At 28.2% G+C, this 12,717-nt stretch overlaps 1 pseudogene; it reads right to left on the reverse strand.

The window, feature by feature from the left end:
• Window positions 1-1,271: 1,271 nt before the first annotated feature.
• LOC126551183 (uncharacterized) lies at window positions 1,272-2,317 on the reverse strand (annotated as a pseudogene).
• Between the last annotated feature and the right edge of the window lie 10,400 nt (window positions 2,318-12,717).

A 12,717-nucleotide genomic window follows, 5' to 3' on the forward strand; every position in this document is an offset into this window, starting at 1 on the left:
TCATAGTTTGAGTTAATACCTTTGGCCATGTAGAAATATCATTCCAATCATAAACTTCGGCGTTTTGAGCATCATGTTCTGTTGAAATAGAGTCGTTTTCTCTTTGTACACTTGTAACTGTGGAAGTAGTTGGTTTATCGTTGTTATCATTATTTGAACTAGTAGAATTAATTTGCTTTTCATCATGAGCTCTCTGCACTACAAGATCTCTTGCACCATATAGTTATACCTTAAAATAATTTTAAATAAAAATTCTTTTTTTTATTAAAAATTTGCATTTATTAATTATTCTTACACTTAAACAAAATAAACTACCTATTTAAAAATAAATTGAATTTATGTTTATTCCAAATGTCTTTTTAACATATACCTAATTTAAATTTATTATTTTTTTTATTATCTTAAGCACTATTTTATAATTAACAGTATAAACTTGAATAAACCATACAGTGTTTCTGAAAGGTTGAGGAAACTAGTCTACACATACTCTAAGGAGTGGCCAAATGAAGAATCTTTTGAAATTTTTTTTGAAACTAGCAAGAAATATCTCACAAGTATTAATTTTTAAATTTAAGATATAATGTTCTAAAGATAATAATATAAAACCCAGATTTTGAACCATTTCAAAAACACTCTATATATGTATATATTTTATTTTTCTATAATTTAAATAATTACATGACATTTAAATTGCTAATGAATTATTTAAATGGTTCTTTTCATAAATTAGTTGTGCAGTATGCACACAACATACAACAATTTAGTATAGTATTTACAGTATAACAAATAAACAAACATATTAACCTCAACCAGGGGTGGACTGGGAAGGGACCAGCCAGGCCCACTATCCAAAGTTTCTTGGCCCAATTACTAAACGTCTACCTCCCCCCTCTCCTTCTGGAAAAAAAATGTTGACTGAAATTGTGATTACAGGTCTATACATTTTTTTAGCCTAAATTATGTATTATAAAAAATAATAATTACTGAATGTTGTGATTATGAATATGTTAATGGTTGTTACAATATACTATATTTTGTTGTTGTTTAATGTCTATAAATATTAAATACTAAATAGGAAATATTATCATCATCAACATAACTCTTGCTAAAAAATCTTGTATAAATTAGTATGAAAAAACATAACATAAAAATATATAAAATATAATCAATTTGACAAATTTAATACAATATTATAAAACATTATTAAAAAAAATAAAAGTAACAATGCTTTATTAGGACATAATATAAATATATAATACAAATTAAAATATTTAATATTTTGATAACAACTTAGACATTAACAGTGATGAACTCCTTACTATTTCAAGTATGTCTTCAAATTCAATATTATCTAAAATTTCTTTTTCAACCGTCATAAGGAGAAATGCTTCCAAGTGTTCATTTCCAAGAGAAGAACGTAAACGATTTTTAATTAATTTCAGTTTACTGAAAACACGTTCAAAATTTACTTGGCTCACAGATAATGTTAACACGAATTCTATGGCTATAAATAGATTATTGTATTGAGCAGAGTGCATGTTAAGTGAATAAATTAGTTTATGAACACACAAGAGACAAGAATCACGATTATGTTCACTATCATTTTTTTTTGTAGACTTTTCACATCCTAAAAAAAAAATAAATTATTAAGTGTTTTAATTACCATATTTGTTTATATACCTATAACAAAAATATGTTATAATTTTATAAGTTATAACCTTTCTAAATTGTTTTTTATTTTACCTGTCCTGATATCCGTGTTAAGTTCATATAAATTATCATTACTTATCTTCTTCATGGCTATTGTCATCATTGCTGTCATTGGACATAAATTGGATTTGTTTAGCGGTTGTGTAACATTATTATAAATACTTGCAAAATGTTTTAATTAGGCAGTTAATAATGAATGGTCTACTGATGACAAAGTAGATAATTTTTTTAACGCTGACTCTGGAAGATTATCTGACTTCAAATTCTTGTAATGCTTAGGTAAAAGATATTGTATATCAACAATTAAACTTGTATTATTTGTAAATCTCTCTGAAAGACTAGTTTTTAGTTGATTAATAATACACAAGAATACTTCAACCTTAAATTTTTGTTTGGGATTTATTGGTGTTTCATCACTACATATTTTGTCAAACATTCGCTTTGTACGCCTTATCCTGTCTTTTTTAAACTCAGATTCGATAATTATATTTTCAGGTAATTTAATAGTTGATAACTTAGTATTCATATCTTAACAAAAATTTTCTGATACTGACATAACATCATCAAAATTAATTTTATCTATTTCTTTAATAGTTGTTTTAACCATAACCCATGCAGCAAAGAGGTCTAAATTTTTAGTTTGCAAATAAGTAGAAGTAGAACCAACAGTAACAAATATTTTTAAAAATACATGAGCTGTACATATGATATTAAAATTGCATAAATTGTCTATTAAAGATGAGGCCTCAGATGAAGACTTAGGATCAAATTTACTTGATGTGGTAATACAATTTAGAGCACTAAGAACAACTGGAAATAAACAATCATCACTACTAAAAACCCATTTTAATGCTTTTTCTTGTGATCACCATCGGGTTTCACCAATTTTTTGAAGTTTTCTTAGTTTATTTTGGCCAGTTCCTAATAGTTCTTGTTGTTCCTTCCAAACATTCATTCTTTTATACGAGTCTGAAAAGAATGTTGATAGAAGATTCAATAATCCAAATAGTTTAATAGCATCTCTATTATCATAGGTATCACAAATGCACAAATTTAAGACATGAGTATAACACCATATATAAATACTGTTTTCATTTTCTTTTCTTATGTATGCGTGAAGTCCATTGAATTCGCCTCTCATATTTGCAGCCCCATCAAAAGACTCACCAACAATGTTTTTAAAATTAATTGAATGGTCATCAAAACATTTTTTAATAATAAATACATGCCTTCTCCAGAAGAATGTGTTATTTCTAATATAACAAAAAGACGTTCCTTTACTTCAGAATTAAAAACATACCGTATACAAACAGCAATTTGGTCTGTTGACCCTATGTCTTGTGTGCTGTATACCTATGAACAAAATATTTAAAATATTTATTTCACTTTAAATATAGAGAAAAATTGTAATTTTTAAATAACATACTTGTATACTAAATTGTTTATCTCCTAATTCAGCTTTAATTTTTCTTCTTATTAACTCTAATATAGCTAAGATAACTTTATTAACTGTATTCTTAGAAATAATTGTTACTAAAGATCCTCTTCCTTAAGAATTATTAGAGATATTTTCTTTGCGCTTTTTGCTACTTTTAATTGCAACTGTCAAATAATCATTTAAAATTGGATCTCGCTTGGCTGTAAACTTTAAAAGCTTTAGACAATTCCCTCTATTATAGTTAGAATTGTCACAATTAATATTATATAAAGATTCAGATAAACTTGAACCTCTATATGGAAGATTTTGTTTCCCCAAAAGCTTAACAACTTCAAAAACTTGTTCTAAAACATGAATACGTTCAAGTGCTTGTTTTATTTTTAAGTTCATCATATTTTTATTTACTGAATGTTCAATATTATAATTATTGGATGCTAGAATGTATGCTTCTACAGCTAAACCATGGACTTGACTATTTTTATGTGCTTCAATAGTGGCATATATATTTTTGAAATTTGTACATCCAGAACAAAAGTTACTAGCTGAAGAACTGAATACCATACAAATTGTGCAATAAACAGCTTTTACATAGTTATTGCCTTTACATTGTACGGTCAACCATTTCCTTGGTATTAAATTACCTTTTAAGTCTGTTCGATTATATATTCTATGAAGAGACCATGCTACATTTTCTAACAACTTAGGCTGATAAGGGTGAACTGTATTAACAAACTCCAATTTTTGAACCAAGGTTAAATTTTTAGGATTAGATGGAAATTGTAAATTAAACTCTGTAGTATAACATTTACTTTCCTAAAAATAAAAAAAATTCTTATGTCAATTAATTGGTACAAATGGGACATTGAGTAAAAGTCCTTACAATAGAGTTGTCTGTTGTCGATGTACAAACTGAAATCAAATCAGAACCTGTTTTGTCAATACTACTGCTCATAATACCTGTCTCATCATCTATAATACTATTGGTATTGATATTTGAATATGTAATATTGTCTTCTACCTAAGTAATGCAATCATAAATTTAATTAAAATAATATAATATGATAAATATTCAGTTTATTTATAATTTCTTACTACAGTAACATATATTGTGATTAATTGAAATTTCTTAAACATAATATGCAATTTAAAATTATTAATTAATATTATTCTATATTAATTATTTAGGTAACCAGGTAGGTAATTTTATAATTGTTCATTAGTTTTTAACATAATTATAAACAATTATATTTATTTCATTTATGAAAATAATAAATATTCACCAATAATATAAAATATGGATTATGGGTATTAATAAAATAAAATAGCAGAATAATTACCTTATGAGTATGCGTGAAGAACTTCTCGGCTCATAATAATATGTTATTAATTTAAAATTTAATATTTATTAATTATTATGTTAATAATATATTATATTATTATTATTTATTATATAATATATTTAATTAATAATATATTTAATATTTCATAGATTGTTGAATCAAAAATAATTAATTAATTCAATTTTATTAAATTTTAATACATGCACTGATACACACTACATAGTACAGACACGAGGCACGACGGCACAAAGCACAATACAGTACAATAAAATCGCTCAAAACATGTAGCAATATTAGCAATAACATAATATTTTGACTTCCGACATTTAAGGTTTTTTTTTTTTTTTTAGACGTCAATGTGTATAATATAACAGACTAATGTCCTAATGTGATATTGGTTGTTATCGTTCTGAATGCGACTTTTATTTTTACACAATCATAATATTTCCAAGAATGAATTGAATGTTGTATACAACTTATATACTTGAATATACTAACATAAATAAACTTAAATAATAACTAAATTACTTATACCTATAAGAAAAATGTTCTAGCTCTTAATTACGGTATTTTCAAATATAATAAAATTTAATTACCTATAATTAGGTTAGGTTCAGAAAATTTTTTTTTAATTGTGGAGGTGTTTCTCTTAAGGGGATTCAACATTAATATAAATATCAACCCAAAAGCAGGATAAAACTGTAGAAGTTAGGAAAGTCAGATTTTGATTCTGAAAAAAGTTTTGAAATTGTCAAGTTGTTTACAAGAGATCGATCGAGGCGATTTTTTATTAATACATTATTGGCCGAATAATTAAATATTACAAATCTGTATTTTAAACGTTGATAATTAATTAATTTTTAATCGTCTAAAAAAACTGTTCGATTATTCCCTTGTAGACAGACAGACAAATTTGATTCTTTTTACAGATTTTAATTTCGATTATTCAAAGTTTCACAATTGTATACTGCTTATGAGCCTTTTGAGACGGGAATAATAATTAATTTATAAAAAACACCGCTTTCGTGGCGTTGCGGCCGACATTGAAACTACTATATGTGCGACGCGTTTCGCGCTACTCCCCACCACTCTACACGTTACTTCACAACACTAAACTAGTGTAGCGGCGGCGGTATCGATAAGGTAATTTTAGAAACATAATAATAATAATAATAATAATAATAACAATATTATCTCCTGTGTCACCCACAATAATTACAAGTTATAATTATTATAGACGTATTGTTGTAATTATATAATATAAATACTTACTAGTATTTCTGTCATTATTCATCGAGGTATGAAACTTGAATTTTCATTTGTCGACTGAATAGTGCATTTTGGTTTTTATTATAATTTATAATGGATAATTTAAACAACTGGAGAAAAGGTAAAAAAACAAAAGTGCTTTTATCTAGACGTAAAAAGCACCCAGCAAATATATCTGTGTTGATGAAAACGACAGACAAAGTAAGAAAATTAAACAAAAATTAAAGAATATTATTTTAGTTTAAATTTATTTTTAAATACTCTTATAATTTATAGAATAATGATTCCTCTTCTATTGATATTCCAGCGATTAGTGAAAATGAAAAGTAAGCATAAACATTATTTATTTATTTATTAGATTGGTTCTGATTGTAGCGAAGGATATTTTTATTTTTATTAAGGTAAAATATTTATAATTAAGAAATACCGTAAAAAAACATTTTTTTGTAAACAATAGCGATACCAATAACGGGTTGAATGTTATTTTTGGCCTGTCATCACCTTTTGAAGCTTCAGTTTAAACTTCAATACCTTCTCTCGTAGGAAAGGAAATCTAGTCAGTAGATTGAGAGACAAAGTAAAATAAACTTTTTTTTTGGAGTATTAAAATTATAAAAACCTTTGTACTTTTCATTCAATAAATATTTTTTTATGGGAAGATATTCAAAAGTTATTTGCAAAATAAATGTGCCTACCTGTGTATTTTGAATGTTCTTTAAATTATTTTATGAGCTTTTGAAGTTAGACATTCGATTTATTCACCCACAAATTAATAAATTTTTTACACCGATTTTTTATTTTGTTGTAATTCAATATAGAGTAACCGCAGATTGGTATTTGAATTTTTCACTAAATTATTTTCTAGGAGTTTACACCATAACATTTTCAAAATATTTTGACTAACGTTGATCTATTATAAACTTAAAAAATGTTCGATTTACGATAGTTACTTTAAAATTAAGGTAGATCCACAAATTTCACGAAAATTTGCAAATTATTTTGAGTTAGAAATTTATAAATAGTTATGTTTCTTTTTGTATATACGATTCAAAACTTTAATACAAGGCTTGTCAATTATCATATGAATAGTTGGTTGTGTAAACAATAAATATATATATATATATGAACACAGTTGAATTTTTAAGGATAATTTAAATTCAAATTTGTACAAAATTAGATAATATATGTAAACTACGAATAACGATAGTAGTAATATTGTTGATACTTTCATCGGGTTATATAATATATTATATATTAATATTATACTTTTTTATTTAAACATTTCGGTAGTAATACCGAGAGATAACCCGGAAGTACCATTTTGTTGTAATTTGAAAATATTATTCGTGGCCCGTATAAATAGGTACTTGAAACTTTTAAAGTATATTGTTATATTGTATACATACAATATCTAGAAATGTTTTAAATTAATTTATTATATTGATAATAATTTTTTTTTTAATATAGAAGTATTGTTTTTCAACCACATACGCACGGAAAAGTTACTTGTTCGTATTCTAATGAAGATGAAATATTGGCTTTACCACTTGACGCTGTACCTTATTGGCATTTGTAAAGACATTTCATCTCATTTAATTAAAACAAACTGCTTAAATGTCGAACAGATTTTTGATAATTTCTCTTTAGGTACTTCAAGCTATTTAGTTGGTGGAGTGTATATTCCTCCGTTATCGTCAATTCAAATGTATGAATCTCATGCCAGTTCAGTAAATAATTTAATTAATCAATATACCAACCATACTATTATTAATTGTGGTGACTATAACTTACCCGAAATTAATTGGAATATTGACGATAGTGGGTTATTATATTCTTACTCCTCAACTACAAGAGTTCCTTGTATTCCAGAATTGTTTGCAACTCATTCGTTCTATAAAATGATCAATATTTTTAATGCCCATGGGTCTCTTTTAGATCTTGTGTTTACATGTAATAAACTTCTCGTAGTCAGTAAATCACTCGAACCGGCTGTTCCTACAGATTCATATCACCCAGCACTTTGCATATCTCTGTCTGATAGTTTTAGTATTACACCATGTGACCGTATTCAATCATTTTTTAATTTTAACAAAGCAGATTATTTAAAAATTAGTTCATTCTTGGGATCTTTTGACTGGTATTCTACCTTTCAACCTCTTGATATTGATTCGGCGTTCAACACTTTTTACGACGCTCTACACCAATCTATACTTGATTTTGTCCCTAAGTGTACATTCCATTAATCGACATATCCGTCTAGGTATTCCCATGAATTGAAACAAGTTGTTGTACTTAAGAAAAAGGCCCACCCAAGATTCAAGTCATCTCTAAGCAGTCATGACTACAAAGAATTCTCCTTTCTCCGTGCTAAATTAAAATACCTTTCAAAAAAATGTTTTCTCGACTATGCCAAACACGCAGATAGCTCCTTAAAAATTAATCCAAAAAAAAATCTGGCAATTCATGAACAATAGTAGATCCGACCACAAGGACATCCCTAAAGTTGTTTCTCTTAATGGCACCTCCTCTTCTAACGAGCTCGAGTCTGCTGATATGTTCTCTTCCTATTTTTCCTCAGTCTATTCTTCCAAGGTTATTCCATAGGATTTTGAATGTCCTGACATTTACTCTTTTGATCTGTCTAACAACGTTTCTCTAAGCGTAGATGATGTCTTCCAAAAATTATCTGAACTACGTTGTAAAAAATCTGTCAGTCCAGATGGCATTCCTGGTGTATTTATTTTCAAGCTAAAGTCCATTATATCTTATCCCCTTTGGATCCTTCTTAGGCGATCACTTGATGAAAGCATCTTCCCACACATTCTTAAACTTGGATAAATTACGCCAATTCTGAAGTCCGGATGCCCAACTGATGTCTCCAACTATAGGCCCATCTCAATTTTATCGCATATTGCCAAAATGTTTGAGTCATTTGTCCAAAAGGATATTCTTAGATCTTTCAATAATATTATTATGGAAGAACAACATGGCTTCCGCCCGGGTCGTTCTACTATCACTAACGCTGTTAGCACGGCTGTCGGCCGTTGTCCCGTCGCGTCGTAGGTTCGTTCTAAGAAATACTTTCCATTTGGATTTGGTCATTATTATCTACGTTATATTTAATGTATGATACATCAGAGCACGTTGCAATTTTACGAGTTAAGAACCGTGAGAAATCGCTTGTTTTAAATTGTTGTAATGAACAATATAGTTTTTTTTCGATAATAGTGTAGTTAACAATTTCTTAACTTTAGAATTTGGTGGACATTCGTTTAAAAGTAAAAACGGGAAATCATTATGAGTTTTGTGTAAATTTTTATGGCAGTCGACATCAACTTCTAATATATATCCAACATCAGAATTATTATCAATTTTAGTTACGTCTATGTTTAAGTCATCAACCCATTCAAAATCTTTAAAAAGCAATTCTGTCAACATAGACTTTCAAGATATGTTATCCATGTAATCGGTTCGTTAGAATTATAATTCTATCCTTCAGTATTTGGTATGTTTGCTTTAGCATACCTTTTAGTTGATTGAGTAATATCACCATGAATTGAGTTCTCGATAAACAAAAGTATATTAGAACATTTTAACATTTCTAATTCGATCCTAGTATATTGAAGCATACAGTCATACGCAAATCCCGGAGCAGTCATATAATGAGCAAGATCTAGCTCAAGAGTAGATAAACATAAGTCTCTGAAATTTTCAAACACGTCAGCTAGTATAGCAACATCAGTTTTTAAATAATGATCGTTATATTCACCTAATGTCTTTATATTAAACACGTTCCATACATTTTTCGCATGTACCTATATAATCGTCATCAGTAATATTTTCATCGGGTATACAATTCAAGCTTCGAAGGTAAAAAAGAATCATTAAGTTTACTCCAACTATCAACATATTCATAAGGGAAGACTTTTCGTGTAACTAAATCTAGCACTTAAATAGAAAATACTTAAATAGTTTCTCTAAACCTCATATTATCTTCCAATAAATTTTTCGCTAGTTTACTTAATTTTTTAGCCATAAAACGGTATGTATCAACAAACTTTATGTTAAATTTTGGTGCGATTTCTTTACAAAATAATATATATTTTTTTTAAGATGAATTAGGTGTAACGTGAATATCTTTATCGTTACAACCAAGTTCTCGAATTATAAAGTGACTGTCATATGTCAGATTATGAAAGAATATTGGTACAAATGATGGAGTAGTTAGTTGAAAATTACATTTTACACAAATACATCGTCTATAATTTCCAGTTATATGACAGTGATCTCGAACTTTTAACAAATTATTATCTTTAAAATATAATAAACATTTTTCACAAACCTTAGCTTTTTGAAAATGTTTTTCTTCTTTTAAAATTAATTTATTAATTTGTAAATTAGTTTTATAAATATCATTAATTTTATTTCCTATAGTTATCATACTATTCATAAATATTTTGCTGCATTTTTACCTCTGTATATTACTACTTTTCTAGGAATTTCAAACATTTTTATTATTTTTTTTGGAATAATATTATAGTCAACTTTTACATAAAACCCGTAACTCATAAGTTTATGTAAATGTGTAATATGAGTTTTTGGTTTTTTATCATTTTGAAAAAAAATATCAGGTTGTTTAGAGAGTTGCGTTTTGCACACCAAACTAGCAACACGTATGTTTCGCTTTCGCAGTTCGCGAAATAGTGCTGACTAAGTTATTACATATTTTTTGTTAATGTTAACAATGCAAACCACGGCCTGTCGGGCGGATGGTAAGTTTTTTTAAATCAAATACATTTTAAGTGCGTCACACTCAAACTGACCGAATTACACAATGCATGAAAATATGGACGTCGGTTCAAATCTGCCGCAAAATATAATAATTGATGCTAGTATTTGGACACAAATACAAAACGACAACGTGACCTTGGAACATATGGTGACGGAATTGCGGTTAAACAATGAGAAATTACAACTTCAGATTTCTGAAATGAACGCTGGGAGCTCCAAAGAAATTTTGAGCCCGTCAAAAAAACCAATCAAACTGACGAAAGAAGTAGCGAAAACTTCTGTAAAAATTCATAAACCACCTCCAATAACAGTATGTGATGTAAATGATTTTAAACAATTAATGATTAATTTAAAACTCGAAGAAGCTGAAGGACACGAGCAACAAATGAAAACTTTGGCTAATGGTGAAATTAAGATATTTCGAACACCAGATTCGACGAACTATAAAAGTATTAGAAAAGCAAAAAGTTGAGTATCACAGATACCGACTTAAAACACAAAAAAAGTTTAGGGTGGCAATTCGTGGATTACACCCAGAAACTGACCCATATGACATTAAAAGTGAATTATCCGAGCTTGGACATTTTGTAAATAATGTTACAAACATTCAAATTAAAAAAAAAAGTCGAACCTAACAATAAGTTTAGTGATAGAACTATTGTAAGGCTTCCATTATTCTTCGTGGATTTGGAGCCAAAAGCAAACAACAAAGAAATTTATGATATATTACAAATTTGTGCTATCATATAATAAAAGTGGAACCTCCAAGGAAAAATAAAGAAGTTCCACAATGCAAAAATTGCCAAACATTTGGTCACACTCAAAACTACGTACGTCACACCAGCCCACCCCATATTGAAAATTGGTGTTTTCTGGTATGCAACCTTTAGTATGACATTTGTATGCATTTGTATGACTATTCCCTCCATTTGTATGCCACTTAAAATAGAGATATAACAAAAATTGGAGGGACGGGCCGGCGAGATGTCACCCCAGCCCGCCCACCACTCAAATTTAAAATTTCGCTATGCCGTTCATTTGTACGCCATTTGTATGGATTTGTACGATACATTTCATCCCTTAATTTCAAAAACTACCCTTGGGCGGGCCGGCGAGATGTCACCCCAGCCCGCCCACCACTCAAATTTAAAATTTCGCTATACCGTTCATTTGTACGCCATTTGTATGGATTTGTACGATACATTTCATCCCTTAATTTCAAAAACTACCCTTGGGCAGGTCGGCGAGATGTCACCCCAGCCCGCCCACCCCCAATTTAAAATTTCGCTATGCCGTTCATTTGTACGCCATTTGTATGGGTTTGTACTACCCTTGGGGTTTTCCGGTGTTGCACAAATTTTATCACCTAAGGTTTTTATAAATAATATTGTACTAAGTAATACGTATAATAAGTGTCAACAATATTATTTTTGAAACTAACTATACTTACTTGTTTTTTAAATTACAACCTAAATTATGTAATTGTTTTTAATCTTTTTCGCACGAATTATTTTTAATATAAATCTTACTATCCCTTCTAGACTCTAGTAATACATTATCTATTAGAAATAGAAAGCTCTATTTATGTTTGGATTTATCATTCGTAATTGTTCCTAGTTCTACAATCCCGTCACTTTTAAATATCTATTTACCTCCATTATCTGGTCTCATCTAGCATATACTATAATTGCTCGGGTCGCTCGGGATACTGATACTATTGAATTTTTCAAAGACATAGGCCGTTAAAAATAATTTGTTTCGTTTATTGGTTTTAAATCAAATATCGAAATTTCTATTTATTATGATAATATCAAAACATATTTTATATTAATAAAACTGTAGTTGGAAGTTAAGTAAAGAAGAATAGTTACTCAGTTACTGTTAATACTGACTTTGATAGTTTTTTTTTATTCTTATAGTTATGATACAGGTTCGGGATTTGTTGCAGTCAAAATTATTAAATTATGTTTAAAAATATTTAGATTATTTTTATTTTGTTTTTGAAAACTCATAAAGTTATAAAGTATATTTTGGTTAAAAAAAATTTTGAAATTAGGTAGGTACATAACCGTGATTAACGAACGAATATTATGTACTGCTTTTCATTTTGTCATACAATTTAGAATCTAGATTGTCATTATAGGTTTTACTACAACTATACAATTGTCG

Source organism: Aphis gossypii, chromosome 3 (assembly GCF_020184175.1).
Source record: "Aphis gossypii isolate Hap1 chromosome 3, ASM2018417v2, whole genome shotgun sequence".
Classification (NCBI taxonomy): Eukaryota; Metazoa; Arthropoda; class Insecta; order Hemiptera; family Aphididae; genus Aphis; species Aphis gossypii.